Source organism: Globicephala melas, chromosome 4, assembly GCF_963455315.2.
Source record: "Globicephala melas chromosome 4, mGloMel1.2, whole genome shotgun sequence".
In the NCBI taxonomy this organism is placed as follows: domain Eukaryota; kingdom Metazoa; phylum Chordata; class Mammalia; order Artiodactyla; family Delphinidae; genus Globicephala; species Globicephala melas.
Genome location: NC_083317.1, coordinates 112,624,671 through 112,650,352, shown reverse-complemented (window position 1 = coordinate 112,650,352; position 25,682 = coordinate 112,624,671). Strand labels below are relative to the sequence as shown.

At 39.3% G+C, this 25,682-nt stretch overlaps 1 pseudogene; it reads left to right on the top strand.

Annotated features, from left to right (window-relative positions):
• LOC115846146 (14-3-3 protein eta-like) overlaps nucleotides 1-25,682 on the top strand; it is a 213,472-nt pseudogene that overhangs the window by 100,706 nt on the left and 87,084 nt on the right.

The following is a 25,682-nucleotide window of genomic DNA, read 5'->3' as shown; positions in this document are numbered from 1 at the left end:
GTTTCCTTTATAAAGAGGAATTGTGCCTTTTCTAATTAGAAATTGTTCCAAGTTGATGGTTTTTAGGGAGCTGATGGTGTGAAATGGAAATTCCCTACACGTTAAAGTGAGAACTTCAGTGAATCGCATATGTGCAGTAGAACAGCCCAAAGAAATAGAAGCAGCAATGAAAGGGCTCACCAGTGACATGAGGGGTGGAAGAAATTTGACAATACTGTGGTGGGGAAGAATAATGGACATGTTTAAAATGGATGTGGCCGGTATTTTGGCCTAGACTCACATCTTTCCATGGACCAGAACCTTTCATGCAAACTAGACCTTTATCAATGAAATCCCCTCTCATGTTTAAATTATTTGAATTTCTCAATCTAGGGGTTCAGGAGGAGTAGGGTTTCTAGCAAGACTGTAAACTGTCCCATAAGCAATTCTAGTTATTCCCCTAAAGTTTATTTCAGCACTAATACCAATGCTACCTCTGGGGTGTGCAATTTTCCACTTTTACACAAGATTTTCTTTAGACTAGGTGAGTCATACAAGCGTCAAGGACATGGAGACTGAACAGTAAATTTGGTTTGTAGAGCTGAGGGGAACAAGATACCCACTGAACTGGGGTTCATTCCTATTGGAGCGAGGTGTTGTTTAATAAACAGAATAAGAAAAATGTGGAGTTGGTTTATTACTGTTGACTTACAAATCTCTTAAGTGGATAGTCTGATAAAATATTTGTGGATCTGCAAAGTCTAGAAAAGTCTGAGAATATTAATATTACTCCTGCTTGAGCTCTGAGGATGTCCTCGGTGCATTGGTAGTTTAATATTAAGTAAAGAATCTGGGATATTGGGAAATCTCATTTATAAAAACATCTTGGGCAAGAAGAAAATTTTCTTTGCTGGTGAGACTGTTGTCTTAGTTCCAGAAATTATTTGATAATCCTTGATTACCTGGGAATAGAGAAACTTTGTAATCCTTATTTCCCTCGCGAGCATGGCCGTAGCCAGCTTAGGCACTGTTGTTGCAAACAGTCTTGATTTGCCTATGCCAAGGAAGCCCGGGGGAGAGTAGTCTACCTCTGTTGCTGTGGATATATTGAGATGTGCTTTTTTAATTTTAAATTTTATTTTTGGCATGTGTTATCTGTGATGAGCTTTCCGTGCCCTGATGCTGTTTGGAGAGGAGGTGGTGGTGGTAATCTTGTATGTTCTCCCCTACACAGGGCTTTCTCAGTTTGGAGGGAAATGTGGCTATATTCCAAGCTGACCTTGGAATGTGAATGTCGTTGCAGCCCTTGACTATGTTGCCACGGGAATAACAGAGATTGATTTTGGATCCCTAATAAGTTTGTATTTTAACCCATTGGAATTGGTGGTTGTAACTGGAGAAGTTTTGTTACCCTTGATCCTGGCCTGCCTGACTGGCAATTTAGTAGTAGCAGCCTCCTTTAGAGCATCTTCATGAAAACATGGCTAAAAGGAATAAATGGTATTTGCAGACTGTATAGAAAGTGGCTTTTGCTCCCAATGTTTTATTTTTGTTCTCAAGCACATTTCAGTATTTGCTCAGAGTGAAAGATACACATCAAAAGTGCTAGGGGTTCTTATCCGTAGAGTTGGTGCGGTACAAGCAGTCATGATAGAATCTGCCTTCTACCTGGTATTCTTCCCACTTGCCTCAAACTAGCCCCAAGACAGGGACTGGCAGTTAGAGTGGGCCTGATGGCTCCAGGGAAACCAGGGCTCCACCATTCCTAACTCCAGGTAGACAAAGAAGATGTCACAACAAAACTATTTTAAAGTTCTTTGCTTAGTGCACTTTGTTTATGATTGCAATGTTTATATTATATTTCTCATTTAATAAGAGACTTCATGCCATTAAATTTAGTGTTTAGAGGGGTGGGAACTGTCTTTATAGACAATATGTAGCATTTCATATAAGTTATACTGTTATGTCATATATACCTTGCAATATCAGACCTTGCATTCAATACACAATGCAATAAACTCTTTCCAGCCCTGTATTTTTCAGTGAACAATAAAAAGATTGTCACTTAAAAAAACAAAAGAGGACTTCCCTGGTGGTGCAGTGGTTGAGAATCTGCCTGCTAATGCAGGGGACATGGGTTCAAGCCCTGGTCTGGGAGGATCCCACATGCCGCGGAGCAACTAGGCCCGTGAGCCTAGGCCCAGAGCCTGCGCGTCTGGAGCCTGTGCTCCGCAACGAGAGGCCGCGATAGTGAGAGGCCTGCACACCGCGATGAAGAGTGGCCCCCGCTTGCCACAACTACAGAAAGCCCTCGCACAGAAACGAAGACCCAACACAGCAAAAATAAATAAATTAATTAACAAACTCCTACCCCCAACATCTTAAAAAAAAAAAAGATTATAGATCAGCTATGTCAACATGAATTAGTTGTTTGTTCCAGGAAACTTTGCCTGGGAAAGATAAAGCTACAAACCAATTAAAAAAGAAAAAACTTGGGCTTCCCTGGTGGCGCAGTGGTTGAGAGTCCACCTGCCGATTCAGGGGACGTGGGTTCGAGCCCTGGTCCCCAGGAAGACCCCACATGCTGCAGAGCAACTAAGCCCGTGCACCTAGAGCCTGTGCTCTGCAACAAGAGAAGCCACCGCAATGAGAAGCCCGTGCACTGCAATGAAAAGTAGCCCCCACTCACCGCAACTAGAGAAAGCCCGCACACAGCAACAAAGACCCAACGCGGCCAAAAATAAATAAATAAATTTATCTTAAAAAAACAAAAGAAAAGCATTTGTTTAAAAATAAAAGAAAGCTAAAGTCTTTACAATGGGCCACAAGGATGACAAAGTCTATACAACACAGCCCCACCCCAGCCCTATTGCCTCAATGACTTCACCCCTACTGCCCTCCTACCAGCTCACTCTACCTCACCATTCCCATATCCTGCTCTTCTCAAACATTCCAAGCATGAGCTTGCCTTACAATCTTTGCTCTTGCTATTTGCTCTGCCCAGACACCAGTATGGTTCACACCCTTGCCTTCTTCAGGTCTTTTTTAAAATATCACCTTTTCAGTGAGGCCTCCCCTCATCATCCTTCTAAACATTTCAGCCTCCATGACAGTAATCCCACGTTTCCTCCTTAATACCTATCACTTTTTGATTTACAATATATAGTAATTTACTTATTTATTTTGGTATTGTCTATCTCCTGCTACTAGAACATAAGCTCCTTGAAGGCAGGGATTTTTGTCTTGTTTTGTTCATTGCTGTATTCCCAGTTCCTAGAACAGCCAGTATGTAGTAAGCACTCAATTTTTATTGAACGAATTAATGGGCAAACCCCGTGTCTGTAGCCTGACCAGCTGGTCAGATGATGGTTCTAATCACTGATCTAGAAGTATGAGAGGTGGGGAAGAGAAGCTTATGAACTCAGTATGGGATCATTTGCCCAGTACCACAACTGTAATATTAAAAGCATGATACTTTTACATATGTCAAAACTGTTAGCAAAATTTCAACTTTCTTAGAAAAAGAGGGACCAAACTCCTCTCTGAGAGAACCACCTACAGAATTACAGAGCTACACTCACTGATGGGGCATGTGCATTGGTTTCCTGCAAGTCAACCAATAACACAGTGAATCACTATACATCAAGAAGATGCCAGCAACTCTGCCACTGTTCAACATGGCATAGGACATATAGTGATGTGGATACTCGGAATAAATATGTTTGGGGATTCTGTTTGAGGTCTTGTGTATCTAGACACAGGATTGGCAAATAATCGTCAGATAATGTTAAGGTAATTTACTCAACTTTTCATCTAACAAAGGTTAACATTTATTGCCCAAATTATAAATCAAATATCAAATAAGAGGTAGACTAATGGAGAATAAAATGGGTTAAATTGCAGAGAAAATGCTAGCAAGGTGCAGTTAACTTCTTGGTACCTAAATTTGTTTTCCTTTGTTTCCTTCACAATTTAGAAACCCTAATCAACTCTAAATAGTGTTTTTCAGCCCCGGCTGAGAACAAGTTTTCATAAATCTGTATTTCTCAAACTTTAGCATGCATCAGAATCACCTGGAAGACTTGTTATTGCTGGGCACCAAACCTGGAGTTTCTGATTCAGTAGGTCTTGGATGAACCCCAAAATTTGCATTTCTAACAAGTTTCCAGGTGATGTAAATGCTTCTAACAAATTTCCAGGTGGGACCACACTTTGAGAGTCACTGTAAGTCAATAAGACTTTCCTGGACTGATTTGTGACCCATTTGACCATTTCAACTGGGCTCTTTGCTGACTCCGAGCTGAAATTTGTTGAGTTGAATATATGAATATAGAACCAACAAATGGTATAAAATTAATGCAAATTATTTTTTAAACCTTTTACTTAATTTGGTTTAATTTTGACATTTTTCATCATAAGTCTGTCAGTTTCTTTTTCTTCTCTTTTTTTGTAATTTTTGGTTAAAATGGAAGTGAGCATTTACATTTGTATGATGGGATAAATATTTTTCATTGCTGAGCTAAAAGCACAGTACCATGTGCTTTTAGTTTTCTCTCGTATACTAACTTTTTGTTTTCTCCTAAAGTTAGTAATTGCCTCATTTTTAATTTTGCTTAGTTTTCTGTGACCTATCACTAATGTGCTTCTTGATATTTTCTAAATGATCAGACACATTGGATGATCACATAATACATTTTTTTTTCTTAGATACCCCACTCCAACTTCCTGCTCTAATCTGACAAGTAGTTTTCTAGGTTGGCTGCATAATTGTTATCCTAGAATATGCGTTGTCATTTTCCTGTGTTGGATCCACTACTTCCTAATCCCATGTCTTCCTATTTCTTGATTTACTTTCTTACTTTGTTGAAGCATTTACTCCAGTTGCATCATAAGAAAGAAAACAGGGTGAAATAAATTTTGTGAGCTGACACATGCCTGAAAAATTGCATGTTCTTGACTGGATGGGTACAGTATTTTGACTAAAATTTATTTTCATTTCAATTTTTGAAGATTTTGCTCTATTTATTTTTCTAACTCCATTGTTGCTAGTCCAAATTCAGATGCTATTCCAATTTTCTTTTTCCTTTCTATGTGACTTTTGACTTTTCTCAAACTCTTAGGATCTTCCCTTTCACCAGGTGTTCTGAACTTTCACATTAATGTGCCTTACTGGAGTTTTTCTCATGGGCTGGGCACTGAGTGGGATATTTCAGTTGAGGAACTCACACATTTCAACTTTGAGAAATTTTTTTATATGGTTTATTTGATAACTTCCTATATGTGTCTGCGGAACTCCTATTAAGTAGAACTTGAGGGTCTTTTATTACCCTTTAAATCCCTTATTGATTCTTTCCAATTTTCCATCTCTTTGTCTTTTTTTTAAAGCTTTATAGGTGTTTTTGCAACTTTATCTTCAAAGCCTTCTGTTGAATTTTTATTTTAATTAAATTTTATTTTATTTTGTATGCAAGTTTATTTCAATTTAATTATTTGAATTAAATATTTATTATATATTTAATTTCAGGGAGCTCTTCCTTTTCTCTTTCAGAGCATCCTCTTATATCTTGAGATCATTAACTACAGCTTCTTGGATATTCTTTGCTGCTTCATGTATTATTTCTTTTTCATCCAACTTCTTTTTTTTTTTCATAGTTTGATTCCTCTCTTTCATTTCGAAGCTATTTCTCTACATCAGCAGATCTCAAACATTAACCTACATCAGAATCATCTGAAAGGCTTATTAAAACACAAGAGTACAGGGCCTCATCCCCAGAACGTTTGATTCAGTAGGGCTAGGATGGGGCCAGAGAATTTGCATTTCTGACAAATCCCCAGGTGCTGCTGATGCTACTTGTGCAGGGACCACACTTTGAGAACTACTGTTTGAGCTGATATAGGGTTGTAAACCTCACAGAGTAAAAATTACTGATGTGTGTACAGATTAAGGACCTGCTTCTGGGTTCTCTGCTTAGATCCTTCATCAGCAGAACCCCTGACACTGTGGTTTTAACAAAACCCCAGAATTCAGTGCTTTGTGAATTGGGCTTAGAATGGACTCAGTTTGGATGATAGTGATTTTAAATTTTTCAATATATTTTATGCAAATAAAATCTATAACATACAAAAATATGACACCCTTATAATTCCAAATTTTGTGCTTATAAAATAAACAGTTTTCATAGAAAAGAGCAGAGAATACATTACCAAGAAGTTTCCAGAAAGAGTTCCAGATTTAGGATATCACTCTGACTTTAACTACAATAATATAAAAGAAGGAGCAAATTGTATAATGCATCCTGATTATTCTTTATTAGCTATTGAAATCTTCCTGGTGATGAGTGGAAGTTTGAAAACTGAGTTGCAGCCTCCTGAATGATAATGACAGAACAATCTGGAAATTATGTACTATCCACAGAAAAAAAAGGGCTCTAAGTGTGTACTTTAAGAGTACCTATCTCATAAAAGATATTATCATTTATAGTTTTCTCTTTTCATTGGCTCTACTTCTCTTGAAAATCCTAAACTCTGCAATGTTCAAAAATAAGACAAACAGCTCTGTCTAGTGGCAAATTTGATCATTGCAGCCAAAGTCAAAAATAGTATTCAATTCAGACCCTTTTTAAAAATTTGTCTACAACTTGGCAAGCAACATTGACAGGAGGTGGCTATTTTATCCCAACTCAGGAGACACAATGGATAAATACTTAAAGGCATCAGTCATGACATTTCCATTTGGGACTTTTTCAGCAGTTTAAGAGAGACAGGTGCAAAACCCAGCTCAGTTATTTAACTTAAAAGGAAAATGTTTTTATTTGTAAAATTGTGCTTTTCAGATAACTTTGTTCAAAACATAAGTATACACCTTAGCCTGTTCTTATCTTCACTCTGCTTTCTTTTTTCCCTTCTCCCCTTTCCTGCCTTTAAGAGGAATCTGGAATTGAACTGTAAGTCAGAATCTTGTCTTTCCTCATATGGCAGAGATGAGCTGCCCCGCAGGACCTGGGGTGTCCTGCCTTTGACAGCTGTTTCCACAGAGCACTGTAGAATGTGAATAGGATACCATGTGGAAAGAATGAAGAATAGCAGCTATTTGCTCCTGATTCTACCATAAAGCATTCAGAAAACAGTCATCCTTTTCTTGCAAGCACTGGTACATTGAGACAGAACCTTACTATTTTCCATACATTTCCACTTCCAAAAATAATGTGAGGTATCTTAGAATAAATTTAAAAGGATAAGTAAAATCAAGTTTTTTTTAAAAAAAGGAGATGAGGAATCCAACAGTGGATGAACACTGGGCCCATGGTATGTCTGGGCATAGGATAGAGGTGAAATTTGCTGAATTGAATTAAAATTTATTGGACATGGAGGATGAGAATTTGGTTGATTTTTAAAACATAACAGTTACAAGATATTAAGCATATGGCTGTACCCCCAAAGTGAAATGATCAAACGTTAAAATAACACGTGTTTGCTAAAGATAATCTTCAAGAGTGTAATTAATATTGAAGAAATCAGGGGGTGGAGTCAAGATGGCAGACTAGGAGGACGTGGAATTCGCATCTCCGCACAAATAGGGCACCTACCAGGCACCAGTGGGGGATCACAGACACATAAGGGGACAGGAAGAACCCCCAGTGACCGGGTAGGACGGGGGGTGTGGGAGGAGTGAAGGGGAAGGAGAAGTAGAGGCGGGACAGGACTGGCGCCCCTGAGGGGCGGCTGGGGGAGGGGAAGGGATCCCATGCCCGAAGGGGAAACTGGGGAACCATCGGGAGGGCAGAGGATCAAAAGGGAGTGTGGCCAGGTTTCCCCTGCCCACATGGGCCCCCAGGAACCTGCTGAGATCCCGGACCTGATCCTCTGCCCACCTAACCCCCTCCAGCAGTGTGGGTCCTGAGGGAGGGAAGGGGGAGCAAAAGTAAAGGCCGCACCTCTGAGACCAGCACCCCTGGGGGGTGGCTGGGGGAGGGGAGGAGTTCCTATACCCAGCAGGACTGACCCACGGTTAGGGGTCCAGCAGTGATGGGGGAGACTCTGGGGGAGACCGTGGAGGGGGGGCGTGAAGGAACGGAAGGGAATGGGGCCAGTGCTTTCCCTGCCCACTTAGGTACCACAGAGCCTGTTGGGCTCCTGGGCCTAATCCTCTGCCCTCGGAGCCTCCCTCCTGCCGCGAAGAACCCAAGCCCCGCCCCTACACCCCCCACCCAGGGCCCCACCTCTACACTCGGAGACCCCCTCTGAAACCCCCTCCAACCGCACTGGGCCTAAACCCCACCCACACACCCTCACCCAGGGCCCTACCTCCAAACTTCAGAGCTCCACCTTCCGGGAGGCCCCCCTTTGGACGTGCTGCATCTCCTCTTCTGCGCAAGTCCTAAACAGAGGCCCCGCCCCATGCTTGAATGTCACCCCTCCTAGCCCCGCCCCCAAGGCCTTTTCTGGATGCGTGGGACCTGAGGCTAGGCCCCACCCCATGCTCAAACATCACCCCCAACCCACCTAGGTCTCACCCAACCCTAAACCCCACCCTTGCCTAATTTCCACCCCAGCCTAAACTCCACCCCACATAGCCAAGTCTCCGTTTTGGGGTTTTTTTTTCCTCTTTTAGATTGGGGTTCTTTTTTTTTTTTTAACATCTTTATTGGAGTATAATTGCTTTACAGTTGTGTGTTAGTTTCTGCTTTATAACAAAGTGAATCAGTTATACATATACATATGTTCCCATATCTCTTCCCTCTTGCATCTCCCTCCCTCCCACCCTCCCTATCCCACCCCTCTAGGTGGTCACAAAGCACCGAGCTGATCTCCCTGTGCTATGTGGCTGCTTCCCACTAGCTATCTATTTTACATTTGGTAGTGTATATATGTCCATGCCACTCTTTCACTTTGTCACAGCTTACCCTTCCCCCTCCCCATATCCTCAAGTTAATTCTCTAGTAGGTCTGTGTCTTTATTCCCATCTTACCCCTAGGTTCTTCATGACCTTTTTTTTTTTCTTAGATTCCATATATATGTGTTAGCATTCAGTATTTGTCTTTCTCTTTCTGACTTACTTCACTCTGTATGACAGACTCTAGGTCCATCCACCTCACTACAAATATCTCAATTTCGTTACTTTTTATGGCTGAGTAATATTCCATTGTATATATGTGCCACATTTTCTTTATCCATTCATCCGATGATGGACAGTTAGGTTGCTTCCATGTCCTGGCGACTGTAAATTGAGCTGCAATGAACATTTTGGTACATGACTCTTTTTGAATTATGGCTTTCTCAGGGTATATGCCCAGTAGTGGGATTGCTGGGTCGTATTCTAGTTCTATTTTTAGTTTTTTAAGGAAACTCCATACTGTTTTCCATAGTGGCTGTACCAATTGACATTCCCACTAACAGTACAAGAGGGTTCCCTTTTCTCCACATGGTCTCCAGCATTTATTGTTTCTAGATTTTTTGATGATGGCCATTCTGACCGGTGTGAGGTGATATCTCACTGTAGTTTTGATTTGCATTTCTCTAATGATTAATGATGTTGAGCATTCTTTCATGTGTTTGTTGGCAATCTGTATATCTTCTTTGGAGAAACGTCTATTTAGGTCTTCTGCCCATTTTTGGATTGGGTTGTTTGTTTTCTTGTTATTGAGCTGCATGAGCTGCTTGTAAATCTTGGAGATGAATCCTTTGTCAGTTGCTTCATTTGCAAATATTTTCTCCCATTCTGAGGGTTGTCTTTTCGTCTTGTTTATGGTTTCCTTTGCTGTGCAAAAGCTTTTAATTTTCATTAGGTCCCATTTGTTTATTTTTGTTTTTATTTCCATTTCTCTAGGAGGTGGGTCAAAAAGGATCTTGCTGTGATTTATGTTATAGAGTGTTCTGCCTATGTTTTCCTCTAAGAGTTTGATAGTGTCTGGCCTTACATTTAGGTCTTTAATCCATTTGGAGTTTATTTTTGTGTATGGTTTAGGGAGTGTCCTAATTTTATACTTTTACATGGAGCTGTCCAGTTTTCCCAGCACCACTTATTGAAGAGGCTGTCTTTTCACCACTGTGTATTCTTGCCTCCTTTATCAAAGATAAGGTGACCATATGTGCATGGGATTATCTCTGGGCTTTCTACCCTGTTCCATTGATCTATATTTCTGTTTTTGTGCCAGTACCATACTGTCTCGATTACTGTAGCTTTGTCGTATAATCTGAAGTCAGGGAGCCTGATTCCTCCAGCTCCATTTTTCATTCTCAAGATTGCTTTGGCTATTTGGGGTCTTTTGTGTTTCCATACAAATTGTGAAATTTTTTGATCTAGTTCTGTGAAATATGCCAATGGTAGTTTGATAGGGATTGCATTGAATCTGTAGGTTGCTTTGGGTAGTAGAGTCATTTTCACAATGTTGCTTCTTCCAATCCAAGAACATGGTATATCTCTCCATCTATTTGTGTCATGTTTAATTTCTATCATCAGTGTCTTATAGTTTTCTGCTTACAAGTCTTTTGTCTTCTTAGGTAGGTTTATTCCTAAATATTTTATTCTTTTTGTTGCAATGGTAAATGTTTCAGATTTTTCATCATTAGTGTATAGGAATGCCAGAGATTTCTGTGCGTTAATTTTGTATCCTGCTACTTTACCAAATTCATTGATTAGGTCTAGTAGTTTTCTGGTAGCATCTTTAGGATTCTCTATGTATAGTATCATGTCATCTGCAAAGAGTGACAGCTTTACTTCTTCTTTTCTGATTTGGATTCCTTTTATTTCTTTTTCTTCTCTGATTGCTGTGCCTAAAACTTCCAAAACTATGTTGAATAAGAGTGGTGAGAGTGGGCAACCTTGTCTTGTTCCTGATCTTAGTGGAAATTCTTTCAGTTTTTCACCATTGAGGACGATGTTGGCTGTGGGTTTGTCATATATGGCCTTTATTATGTTGAGGAAAGTTTCCTCTATGCCTACTTTCTGGAGGGTTTTTATCATAAATGGGTGTTGAATTTTGTCGAAAGCTTTCTCTGCATCTATTGAGATGATCATATGGGTTTTCTCCTTCAATTTGTTAATATGCTGTATCACGTTGATTGATTTGTGTATATTGAAGTATCCTTGCATTCCTGGAATAAACCCCATTTGATCATGGTGTATGATCCTTTTAATGTGCTGTTGGATTCTGTTTGCTAGTATTTGGTTTAGGATTTTTGTTGATTCATTTATATTTTCTCTAATAAACCTCTTACTTTATTCTTTATACTTTGTTATTGTTCTGCTCATTTGACATGTTCCCCCTTTTTCTTTTCTTTTTTCTGTTGTGGTTTTATTTTACCTTGTTGCAGTTCTTTCAATTATATTTTTATTTTTCCTAATACATTTTTTAATCTTTCTAAATTTGTTTTTTATTCTTTGTTATTTTACTGCTCCTTTTTTTTTTTCCCCATGCCACACAGCTTGCAGGATCTCAGTTCCCAGGCCTGAGGTCAGGCCTGAGCCCCTGTGGTGGGAGCTTAGAGTCCAAACCACTGGGCTAACAGAGAACCACAGACCCTGGGAATATTAATCAGAGTGAGGGCTCCCGGAGGTCCTCATCTCAGCACCAAGACCCAGCTCTATCCAACTGCATGCAAACTCCAGTGCTGGACGCCTCAGGTCAAACAACCAGTAAGACAGGAATACAGCCCCACCCATCAAAAAAAAAAAAAAAAAACATGAAATGACAGAAACATATGTTACAGACGAAGGAGCAAGGTAAAAACCTACAAGAGCAAACAAATGAAGATGAAATGGGCAACCTACCTGAAAAAGAATAAAGAGTAATAGTATAGATGATCCAAAATCTCAGAAACAGAATGGAGAAAATACAAGAAACATTCAACAAGGATCTAGAAGAACTAGATGGCAAACAAACAGTGATGAACAGCACAATAACTGAAATTAAACATACTCTAGAAGGAATCAATAGCATAATAACTGAAGCAGAAAATCAGATAAATGAACTGGAAGATAAAATAGTGGAAATAACTACTGCAGAAGAATAAAAAAAAAGAATGAAAAGAATTGAGGACAGTCTCAGAGACCTCTGGGATAACATTAAATTCACCAACATTTGAATTATAGGGGTCCCAGAAGAAGAAGAGAAAAAGAAAGGGTCTGAGTAAATATTTGAAGAGATTATAGTCAAAAACTGCCCTAACATGGGAAAGGAAATAGTCAATCAAGTCTAGGAAGCAGAGAGAGTGCCATACAGGATAAACCCAAAGAGAAACACGCCAACACACATATTAATCAAACTATCAAAAATTAAATACAAGGAAAAAATATTAAAAGCAACAAGGTAAAAGCAACAAATAACATACAAGGGAATCCCCATAAGGTTAACACCTGATATTTCAGCAGAAACTCTGCAAGCCAGAAGGGAGAGGCAGGACATATTTAAAGTGATGAAAGGGAAAAAGCTACAACCAAGATTACTCTACCCAGCAAGGATTGGATTCAGATTTGATGGAGAAATCAAAAGCTTTTCAGACAAGCAAAAGCTAAGAGAATTCAGCACCACCAAAACAGCTTTACAACAAATGCTAAAGGAACTTCTCTAAGCAGGAAACACAAGAGAAGAAAAGGACCCACAAAAGCAAACCCAAAATAATTAAGAAAATGGTAATAGGAACATACATATCAGTAACCACCTTGAATGTAAATGGATTAAATGCTCCAACCAAAAGACACAGACTTGCTGAATGGACACAAAAACAAGACCCATATATATGCTGTCTACTAGAGACCCACTTCAGACCTAGGGACACATACAGACTGAAGGTGAGGGAATGGAAAAAGATGTTCCATGCAAATGGCAATCAAAAGAAAGCTGGAGTAGCAATTCTCATATTAGACAAAATAGACTTTAAAAAACAGACTATTAGAAGAGACAAAGAAGGACACTACATAATGATCAAGGGATTGATCCAAGAAGAAAACATAATAATTATAAATTTTTATGCACCCAACATAGGAGCACCTCAATACATAAGGCAAATGCTAGCAGCCATAAAGGGAGAAATCGACAATAACACAGTAATAGTGGGGGTCTTTAACACCCCACTTACACCAATAGACAGATCTTACAGACAGAAAATAAATAAGGAAACACAAGCTTTAAATGACACAAAAACCGGATAGACTTAATTGATATTTTTAGGACATTCCACCTGAAAGTCGAAGAATACACTTTCTTCTCAAGTGCACACAGAACGTTCTCTAGAATAGATCACATTTTGGGTCACAAATCAAACCTTGGAAAGTTTAAGAAAGCTGAAATCGTATCAAGCATCTTTTTCTGACCACAATGCTATGAGATTAGAAATCAATTACAGGAAAAAAAACAGTGAAAACACAAATAAATGGAGGCTAAACAGTGTGCTGCTAAATAACCAAGAGATTACTGAAGAAATCAAAGAGGAAATCAAAAAATACCTAGAAACAAATGACAGTGAAAACACGATGATCCAAAACCTATGAGATGCAGCAAAAGCAGTTCTAAGAGGGAAGTTGATAGCAATTCAAGCTCACCTAAAGAAACAAGAAAATCTCAAATAACCAATCTAACCTTATAACTAAAGCAACTAGAAAAAGAAGAACAAAGAAAACCCAAAATTAGTAGAAGGAAGGAAATCATAAAGGTCAGAGCAGAAATAAATGAAATAAAAACAAAGAATAACAAAGATCAATAAAACTAAAAGCTGGTTCTTTGAGAAGTTAAACAAAACTGATAAACCTTTAGCCAGAAAGGTTTCATCAAGAAAAGAAGGGAGAGGACACAAATCAATAAATTAAAAATGAAAAAGGAGAGAGGGCTTCCCTGGTGGCGCAGTGGTTGGGAGTCTGCCTGCCAATGCAGGGGACACGGGTTTGTGCCCCGGTCTGGGGGAATCCCACATGCCGGGGAGTGGCTGGGCCTGTGGGCCATGACCACTGGGCCTGCGTGTCCGGAGCCTGTGCTTCGCAGCAGGAGAGGCTGCAACGGTGAGAGGCCCGCATACCACAAAGAAACAAAAATAAAAACTAAAAAAGGAGAGATTACAACTGACACTGCAGAAATACAAAAGATCATAAGAGACTACTACAGGCAACTATATGCCAATAAAATGGACAACCTGAAAGAAATGGACAAATTCTTGGAAAAGTACAACCTTCCAAGATTGAACCAGGAAGAATTAGAATATATGAACAGACCAATCACAAGTAATGAAATTGAAACTATATTTAAAAATTTTCCGACAAACAAAAGTCCAAGACCAGATGCCTTCACAGGCGAATTCTATCAAACATTTAGAGAAGAGTTAACACCTATCCTTCTCAAACTCTTCCAAATATTTGCAGAGGGAGGAACACTCCCAAACTCGTTCTACGAGGCCACCATCACTCTGATACCAAAACCAGCCAAAGATATCACAAAGAAAGAAAATTATAGACCAATATCACTGATGAACATAGATGCAAAAATCCTCAACAAAATACTAGCAAATGGAATCCAACAACACATTAAAAGGATCATACACCAGGAACAAGTGGGATTTATCCCAGGGATGCAAAGATTCTCAATATACGGAAAACAATCAATGTGATACACCATATTAACAAATTAAAGAATAAAAACCATATGATCCTCTCAATAGATGCAGAAAAAGCTTTCGACAAAAGTCAACACCAATTTATGATCAAAACTCTCCAGAAAATGGGAATAGAGGGAACCTACCTGAACATAATAAAGGCCATATACAGCAAACATCATTTTCTATGGTGAAAAACTGAAAGCATTTCCTCTAAGATCAGGAACAAGACAAGGATATCCACTCTCACCACTGTTATTCAACATAGTATTGGAAGTCCTAGCCATGGCAATCAGAGAAGTAAAAGAAATAAAATGAATACAAATTGGAAAAGAAGAAGTAAAATTGTCACTGTTTGCCGATGACCTCATACTATACATAGAAAATCCTAAAGCTGCCACCAGAAAAGTACTAGAACTAATCAACGAATTTGGTAAGGTTGCAGGATACAAAATTAATGCACAAAAATCTCTTGCATTCCTATACACTAACAACAAAAGATCAGAAAGAGAAATTGAGGAAACAATCCCATTAACCATCACAACAAAATGAATAAAATGCCTAGGAATAAACCTACCCAAGGAGGCAAAAGACTTGTACTCAGAAAACTATAAAACACTGATGAAAGAAATCAAAGATAACATAAATAGATGGAGAGATATACCATGCTCCTGGATTGGAAGAATCAATATTGTGAAAATGACCATACTACCCAAAGCAATCTACAGGTTCTGTGCAATCCCTATCAAATTACCAATGGCATTTTTCACAGAACTAGAACAAGAGATTTTACAATTTGTATGGAAACACAAAAGACCCCGAATAGCCAAAGCAATCTTGAGAAAGAAAAATGGAGCTGGAGGAATCAGGCTCCCTGACTTCAGATTATATACAAAGCTACAGTAATCAAGACAATATCGTACTGGCACAAAAACAAAAATATAGATCAATGAAACAAAATAGAAAGCCATGTACATATGGTCACCTTATCTTTGATAAAGGAGGCAAGAATATACAATGGAGAAAAGACAGGCTCTTCAATAAGTGGTGCTGGGAAAAATGGACAGCTACATGTAAAAGAATGAAATTAGAACACACCGTAACACCATACACAAAAATAAACTCAAAATGGATTAAAGACCTAAATGTAAGGCCAGACACTATAAATCTCTTAGAGGAAAACATAGGCAGAACACTCTATGACATAAATCACAGCAAAATCCTTTTTGACCCACCTCCTGGAGTAAGGGACATAAAAACAAAAATAAACAAATGAGACCTAATGAAACTTAAAAGCTTTTACACAGCAAGGGAACCCATAAACAAGATGAAAAGACAACCCTCAGAATGGGAGAAAATATTTGCAAACAAATCAATGGACAAAGGATTAATCTCCAAAATATACAAGCAGCTCATGCAGCTCAATATCACAAAAACAAACAACCCAGTCCAAAAATGGGCAGAAGACCTAAAGAGGCATTTCTCCAAAGAAGACATACAGATGGCCAACAAATGCTCAACAACACTAATCAGTAGAGAAATGCAAATCAAAACTACAATGAGGTATCATGTCACACCAGTCAGAATGGCCAGCATCAAAAAATCTACAAACAGTAAATGCTGAGAGGGTGTGGAGAAAAGGGAACCCTCTTGCACTGTTGGTGGGAATGTAAATTGATGCAGCCACTATAGAGAACAGTATGGAGTTTCCTTAAAAAACTACAAATAGAACTACCATATGACCCAGCAATCCCACTACTGGGCATATACCCTGAGAAAACCATAATTCAAAAAGAGACATGTACCACAATGTTCATTGCAACACTATTTACAATAGCCAGGACATGGAAGCAATCTAAATGTCCATCAACAGATGATTGGATAAAAAATATGTGGCTCATTTATACAGTGGAATATTACTCAGCCATAAAAAGGAACAAAACTGAGTTATTTGTAGTGAGGTGGATGGACCTAGAGTCTGTCATACAGAGTGAAGTACGTCAGAAAGAGAAAAACAAATACCATATGCTAATGCATTTATATGGAATTTTAAAAAGCGGTACTGATGAACCTAGTGGCAGGGAGGAATAAAGATGCAGACATAGAGAACAGACTTGATGGCATGGGTGTGGTGAAGCAGAAGCTGGGATGAAGTGGGAGAGTAGCATTGATGAATATACACTACCAAATTTAAAATTGATGGCTAGTGGGAAGCTGCTGCATAGCACAGGGAGATCAGCTTCGTGCTTTGTGATGACCTAGAGGGGTGGGATAGGGAGGGTGAGAGGGAGACTCAAGCGGGAGGGGATATGGAGATATATGTATACATATAGCTGATTCACTTTTCTGTACAGCAGAAACTAACACAACATTGTAAAGTATTTATACGCCAGTAAAGATGTGAAAAAAAAATATTGAAGAAATCAATTAGAAATTTACAGTTTAATATATACCCAAGAAACATTCCAGTGTTAAAAGAATATTTACTTTCTGAAGATAAGTGTAGCAATATGCTTTTTGTTAAAAAATTATAGTACCCCGCAATATAAAAAAGGTAAAAGAAAACCATAATACAAGATTTACAGATGAGCACTATTAATATTTAGTGTAAATCTTTTAAGGTATCGTTCCTATGCTAAAAGTAGTTAATTACATTCTGAGGAGAGAAATTATTCTTTTGTATGTATTAATATTGTGCACATGGGTGAAGACTTATCGTGAACATAAAAAAGGAAAAGTTGATCCAATAGGAAAAGTAAGTGAACCTATTTTTTTAAAGTGCGATTTAAAAGATTATTTTCGAAATATATCAAAAAGATGAATTTGTGGAGTCAGCATTGTGACGTCAAAAAGGTAGATTTAGAAACCCCCAAAATGGCAATGATGCACATGCTGTCAATTTTGACATTATATTGAGGCTGGAAGAAGAAGAAATATGTTGTCAAAATTTCCCTCAATGGCAACATTCTAAATTTTTAAGCTATGAAATTATCACAATATTGTGTAAGCAACAAACCATGAAGCCTAAGAATCCTGAGCATGATTTAGTGTTATAATCAAATAAAACCCACCACAAGGCTAATGTGACACATATTTAATGATACACATAATCACTGTAGTATTACACAGCAATTTGGCATAAATGGCAAATGATTACATAAATGACTGAAATTAGCATGACTTTCACATAGTCAAATTAAGCATTTCTGGGGTCAGCTGGGGAGAGGGATAACAGAATAGAGTAAAAAGCTGCTTCAGTAACTTGCCAAAGAAAACCTGGCTGCTGGGGGTTGAAGAGAAGAAAAAGAAAAAAGGTGGGGAGTCCAACAAAGGAACCAAGGAAGTACTGTTTGTGGCTCCCTGCTACTTTCTCTTGTCTGGTCTCATCTGGGGGTTTCTAGAAGATTCAAGACAATTTGATCTTTCCTGCAGATAAATGGTAGGACTCTCCAAGCTCCAGACTTTTGGACTTACAGAGAAATCTTCAAAGCCAATACCTACAATTACTGCTACTGTCACTCCCATCATCACCACTAAGCAGAGCCCCTATACACTGTCTGAAGTATCAGCCATTTTTCCAATTAACAAAAAACAGCCCAGGGATGGTTAACAGGTGCACTGCTGGGTGTTCATGCTTGGACACAGCAAGAGCACTGGATTTTTGGGTTTCTGGGAAGGGGCTTACAAGGTGAGAGATAAAGGCAGCACTGAAATGAGAGTAAGAATGAAAAGACAGAATTTCACCTCCTTCAAAAATTTTCCCAAACCCAACTCTGCCTATTAAGGCATCAGAAAGTAATAAAAAGATCATAAAATCTTAAGTAAGACTTTAAAAAGTTCAATTCACAATTGCACAACAGCTGTATGAGCTTGGATAAGTTACTTAACCTCTCTGAGTTTTAGTTTCTTTATCTTAAAACAATGAATAAATAAGAGGAGTATACCTATCTAATTCACAGAAATGTTCAGAGGATTAAACTGGTTAGCATTCATCATGCTTCTCACATGCTTCCACCAAAGGAACTGTCTTAGCTCAGGCTGCTATAATAGAATACCATAGACGAGGTGTCTTAAACAAAAAATATTTATTTATCATGGTTCTTGAGACTGGGAAGTCCAAGATCAGGGTGCCAGCAGATTCAGTGCCTAGTGAGAGCCCTCTTCCTGGTTTGCAGAAGGCTGTTTTCTCACTTTGCCTTCGAAAGGGAGAAAGCAAGTGTCTCTTCCTAGAAGGGCACTAATACCATTCATGAGGACTCCACCCCATGACCTAATTACCTCCCTAAGGTTTCATCTCAAAACACCATCACATTGAGAATGAGGCTTCAGCATATGAATTTTGAGGGGACACCAACATTCAGTCCATAGAATCCAATAGCAGTTGAGAGTATGTTCATGCCTGTGGAGGTCCTGGGAGCAGAGACAATCTCGAGGGACCCAACCCAGGTGCAGCATTTATTTCAAGTTTCATACTTTAACTTCACTGTTCATGCACACTTTATATTCTACTCTTTGTGCATGTGGTTTAATATAAAAATGAACATTGTAAATATTTACATCAAGCAAAATTGATACTATAATGCTTACCTTCTGGTTTAGTGTAGCCCTGGCCCACACTCCAGTTTGAGACAGCCACATGTATGTAAAAACACAAATAGAGTGCATCTAGTGCTCACCAAATGCAAAGTACGTATTCTTTTTCCTTTCCCCTCCCCTCCCTTATTGTCTCAGAAGCCAGGAGCAGCTATCTTCTCACCTTTTGACAGGTTTCTCTCTCCCTCTTCCTGCCAAAAATGCACAGATGAGAGTAGAAAATGAACCAGCTACTGAGTAGTTCTCAATGAAGAGTGATTTTGACCTCCAGGGGACATTTGGCAAAGTCTGGAGGTATTTTTTGGTTGTTGCAAATGGACACGGGATATGGAATAATGGCATCTGATGATGGAGGCCAGGGGTGCTGCTAAGTACCCTACAATGCACAGGACAGCCCCCACACCAAAGAATTATTCAGCCTAAAATATCCATGGTGCTGAGGCTGAGAAACTCTGAGTTCCAGGTAACTGGCCCCATTATGAGCTTCACCAGCAGAGACCCAGGCTACCTGATCTAATGTAGGAATGTTCTATGCTTTGCCAGGCTGTAGTCACTCCCATACTTCAGGGGACCTAAATTTAAAACTGAGCTGCTGAAAACTGGTTCAGGATCTTTACTCGATTCTGCTTTTGCTCAGAATTTCATGTATCCAAGAAATTAAAATAAAACTCTGCCAAATAGTCAGAGGTGTAATTTTCTTCTTCCTGTATGTCATATTCCCCTGCAGAGTACTGAAACACCTATAAGCTATCCATTTATCTACTAAGGGTGCTTGGTATTCTAACTTTGTAAGATTTCTACAAAAAGTGTGAAAGATCAAAAGAGTTTGATGCCAATTCTTGATTCAGGAAGACACACACGCCCATAGGCTTGTCAGGGAATTTAAATAATGCTCTTCACCCTCAAACACGAAGTGGAATGTGACATTTCACAATATGGTTGTTGAGGAATAAACTTGCGAGTGTATCTGCCCTTCCCACTCCCCTGTTTTCTCAGCTTGTCATTCTCAATCAGTTCACTGACATAATGCCCATGGTGTGTGGCGTTCAGAAGCCCCAGCATCAACCAGGCCTGAGCTGAGAAGTGTTTCAGAAAAGACAATATCCTCAAGAGGGGAGGAGAGGTGAGAACTAATAAGTGAGACAAGTCTTAATGGAAATTAATCAAATAGGTATTTGCCTGATGAAAATGACAGAACGTATATTCAGTTATATAAATTGTCTTTTTTTGGGTTTTTTTTTTTTTGCGGTACGCACACCTCTCAATGTTGTGGCCTCTCCTGTTGCGGAGCACAGGCCCAGTGGCCATGGCTCACGGGCCCAGCCGCTCCGCGGCATGTGGGATCCTCCCGGACCGGGGCACAAACCCACGTCCCCTGCATCGGCAGGGGGACTCTCAACCACTGCGCCACCAGGGAAGCCCTATAAATTGTCTTTATACTATACTAGAGTGTGCTACAGCCCAAGCTCCATATGTATCTGAGTGCAGACAATTTCCTTTTTTCAAAGATTGTTCTACTTGTCAATGTTTGCCACCTTTTCATCTCTGGTGACAGCAAACACTCGACCAATGGTCATCAGGTGGAAACCAAGAAAGAAAGCCTTTGGAACCCAATGTAAGCTAAAGGTGACCAGAAAACTTGAATCAACAAATGAAATATCAAATAAGAGATAGACTAATGGAGAATAAAATGGGTTAAATTGCAGAGAAAATACTAGCAAGGTGCAGTTAAGTTCTTGGTACCTAAATTTGTTTTCCTTTGTTTCCTTCACAATTTAGAAACCCTAATCAACTCTAAATAGTGTTTTGCAGCCCCAGCTGAGAACAAGTTTTCATAAATCTGTACTTCTCAAACTTTAGCATGCATCAGAATCACCTGGAACACTTGTTATTGCTGGGCAGCAAACTCAAAGTTTCTGATTCAGTAGGTCTTGGATGGGCCCCCAGAATTTGCATTTTTAACACATTTCCAGGTAATATAAATGCTTCTGGTCCATAGAAGAGCTTTGCTCTAATAGGAACTATTTTTTCTATCTCAGGGATAAGGACTCCTGGTTTAACATTACAGCGTTCGTAAACAACAAGTACCCTTAGACCTGGGCAAGAGGGCAGCTGTCCTGATCTCCATACTCTAGAGGCATCCAGAGACCCTGCTCTGGTCATCCCCGCTCTGAGGGATGAGGAAGGCAACAGAGCCAGGACTGCCCGCCTGCCCACAGGCCATGCACTGGATGTTCATTACCTGGAATTCCTTGCTGAACAGCCCAGATACACTTCTAAGGACGATGTTACCCTTTTCCCAAGTCTGTTCTTTCTTTCCAAGAAGCACCTAGGCCTGAGGAGTGAGCAAAAGGCAATTATTTTACATGGTGTTTTGAGATGGTGACAGGAATTGGAATTTGGAGATACAACCAAGGGTTTCCACCCTTAGCCAGCCAGGCCCTCATGGTGCAGGACAGAGCAAAGGATGGAAGAGAAGCGTGGATGGCGGGGTGAGAAAGATACAGACCGAGGCCCTGGGCCATGGGTCAGCTCTCCAAATACTGCCATATTCTGGTTAACTCCAAGAAGTCCAAGAATCCTAAATATGAACCTGGTCTTTGGTGTCTTTATGGACTTATTTTGTCAAGGTAGGCAGATAGTACATTTCATTTAACAGTTTGGTAGTTTGATTTGTAACTTTTAAAATATTTATCAATGTATGTGGGTTTCCATTTGACCTCTCGCCCCAGTCCCCACGTATAAAACAACGTGAAAGTGATTTCACCAGCTCTTTGCCCCATCCCACCTGCCATGGTAGGCCTAATCTGGTTCAGTGGAGGTGATGTTGCTCTCTACTCCTCTGTACCTCAACTGCGTTTCCCCTGCCTCTTAGAGTTTAGATGATGACGTGCATTCCGATGCACTGGACATTCACAGTCTGTTCTCAGAAAATCTGCAGAGCAGCTCTTTGTTCCTAGGTAACTTCTCCAACTAGCTTTTATCTTTGAAGCTGCTTGCGTTTTGACCCTTTCCTTACTGTTCTCACCCTCCTCTGTCCCGGGTGCCCACATGCACGCTTTCATGCTCCCTTCCCTGGAATTCCGTTTATAGAGTCTGACTCATTCCAGGCCCTGTGTGTGTTCCTTTCTGGCTCTGTCTATTGTGACTCCCTGCCAATTTCTTGCAATCTTTGTCTGCGCCTCCACTCAGCATTCTTTCTGGCGGCTTCTCCGTTCTCATTCTTTGGCAGTTTTAATCGCTTTCCCTGTGAGCATGTTCCTCCTCCCTTTGCTTCTTGTGTCTTTATAGGAAACAGGGGATTATTGTTTTATTTACAATTTTGTTCTTCTCCCTCCTTCTACCTCTCAGATATTGAGTCTCCACCCATTGGAGAGAAAAATTATAATAAACTTGCTTTCACTCCAAAACTGACTAGATTGCAACTGGCTTGTGAAACTGGGGTATTGCCATATTCACCAGTGATTTTCCAGTCATTGCTCAACTTTCATTTCCTCTCAACTTCATATTGTTTTTCCTTTAGTAAAAGTTGCCGAACAGCTCTATAGAGTAACTGGAAATATACCAAAATTAAGGTCAGTTTTTTGGCCTCAGACTACTTTACATAGCTAAATATCAGTTACTCAGATGACAGAAGGGCTTCCCTGTTCTTTGTGCTTATGTGTTTTATTTCACAGGAAAGATTGCTGTAATTTTTAGGTTGATGAAATGACTTGAGACCTTTTGAAAATTAATCTTGGAATTTTAAGACTGTGCTGGAAAGAACCTTAGAGATTCCCCAGCTCCAATTTTTTATTTACAAGTAGGGAGACTCGGAACAGAGAATTTAAGTGGTTTGACAAATAATAAATGATAGCTATTATTTATAACTTATGAGCTGATGAAGTCATTTAATACTCAAAGCAAGTCTGTTCTACAGTAAATATTCAATTTTTTGGTGAAACTTTAGAAACATTCCAGTCAAAGGTAGGAATAAGACAACGATGCCTGTTACTACTGCCACTCTTTGTCATTGTTCTGGAGGGCCTAGCTAATCTCACTAAGCCAGGGGAACACTGAGAAAATAGTTTTTAAGATCCATAAAGTGAAAGACTAACAGATTTGAACCACATGAAAAAGCAAAAGTTTTATATTAAAAAAAATGACAACATAAAGTTATGAAACCAGTGAGAGATGGGGGAAATATTTGGAGCCTATGTAGAGATAAAAGATATATATGTACAATATACAGATCAATGAAAAGGAATCAATACCCAAGAGAAAAATGAGCAAAAAATATAAATAGCTAATATACAGAAGAAATGCAAATGATCAATAAACGTAAAGACTTGCTCAACTTTAGTCCTTTTAGAGATTTCATCAATATTTATTTTCTCTCACATGAGGTGGGTTTTTATGGTTTTTGTCTGTATGTTTTTAACTTAGTGGCTGCTACCTTGAAGTTTCTGTGCTAATATGGGAAGACCATACTTTAAAAATATTTTTTTTTCTTTTCCATTATGGTTTATTACAGGATATTGAATATAGTTCCCTTGTTGTTTATCCATTCTAAATGTAATAGTTTGCATCTGCCAACCCCAAACTCTCAATCCATCCCTCCCCCGCCCCCTCTCCCCCTTGGCAACCACAAGTTTGTTCTCTATGTCTGTGAGTCTGTTTCTGTTTTGTAGCTGGGTTCATTTGTGCCATATTTTAGATTCCACATATAAGTGATATCATATGGTATTTGTCTTTCTCTTTCTGACTTACTTCATTTAGTATGATAATCTCTAGTTGTTGCATCCACGTTGCTGCAAATGGCATTATTTCGTTCTTTTTTTATGGCTGAGTAGTATTCCATTGTATATGTATACCACATCTTCTTTATCCATTCATCTGTCGATGGACATTTAGGTTGTTTCCATGTCTTGGCTATTGTAAACAGTGCAGCTGTGAGCATAGGGGTGCATGTATGTTTCTGAATTAGAGTTTTGTCCAGATATATGCCCAGGAGTGTAATTGCTGGATCATATGGTAACTCTAATTTTAGTTTTTTGAGGAACCTCCATGCTGTTCTCCATAGTGGCTGCCCCAATTTACATTCCCACCAACAATGTAGGAGGGTTCCCTTTTCTCCACACCCTCTCCAGCATTTAATATTTGTAGACTTTTTAATGGTGGCCATTCTGACTGGTGTGAGGTAATACCTCATTGTCGTTTTGATTTGTATTTCTCTAATAATTAGCAATGTTGAGCATCTTTTCAGGTGCCTATTGGCAATCAGGATGTCTTCTTTGGAGAAATGTGTGTTTAAGTCTTCTGCCTACAATTCCAGTCATTTTTTGATTAGATTGTTTTGTTTTGTTTTGATATTGAGCTGTATAAGCTGTTTCTGTATTTTGGAAATTAAGCCCTGTCAGTCACATTGTTTGCAGATATTTTCTCCTGATCTGTAGGTTGTCTTTTCATTTCATTTATGGTTTCCTTCGCTGTGCAAAAGCTTATAAATTTGATTAGGTCCCATTTGTTTATTTTTGCTTTTATTTCTATTGCCTTGGTAGACTGACCTAAGAAAACATTGGTACAATTTATGTCAGAAAATGTTTTGCCTATGTGCTCTTCTATGAGTTTTATGGTGTCATATCTTACATTTAAGTGGGAAGACCATACTCTTAATCTAACATTTTCCTTGAAGCTGTTTAGTTACCTCAGAGGTTTTTAAGGCATTTATTTCTGAATGCCTTGTTTAACTGTCTCTTACAGTTAGGATCTCAAAGCAGTTGGCTTTTCTAATAATGTAAGGCCACAGACTCCCTCTGTTTACCAGAATGCTTTACTCAGCTCATCTCTTTTTTTAATAATACCTTGCTGAATGGAACCAACAGCACCCAACACACACAATTAATGTTGTGTTTTTCAACCATTTCCTTACACCTGCTAGCCTTCCGTATTACCCAAGATGATCGTTTTAACATATTTTGATACTGTATAACATAAATCTCCCATCTTCTCACCCTCCAATAAAAATGTCCTTGCCAACCACTACGTGAGAGTGCAGCCAATGACACGTATGTTAGGTTTAGAAGGCAACATCCTCCTTACAATAACCACATTTTACATAGTCAGGGTAACAACAAATCATGCTGTCTTAACAAGTTAACCTTGGGAACCTGAGAAAGGGGTATTGCTCATTCACACCATGTCCATTGAGAGTTTCACATCTCTGAAGAGCAGTTGTCTCAGAGAGCTAGTTCCTTGTGCTCCACCAGCTAAACACAGAGCCCTGCTGGTTGTCACAACAGGTAAAGAGGTGGAGCTGGAAGGTCATACCCCAACTCATCTATGGCTCAGCTTAGAAGTAATGCAAGTCATTTCTGCTCACGGTTCATAGGTCAGAACTGGCGCCACCTAGCTGTGTGGGGCAGAGAATACAGGGGAGTGTGTGGCTACTTGTGAGCACTCCATGACTCTGCCAAACTCCTTTTATAACAAATGTTTTGTACTACCCTCTTAACTAACCTGAAAGAGGTAATAATAGACAATTTTCACCT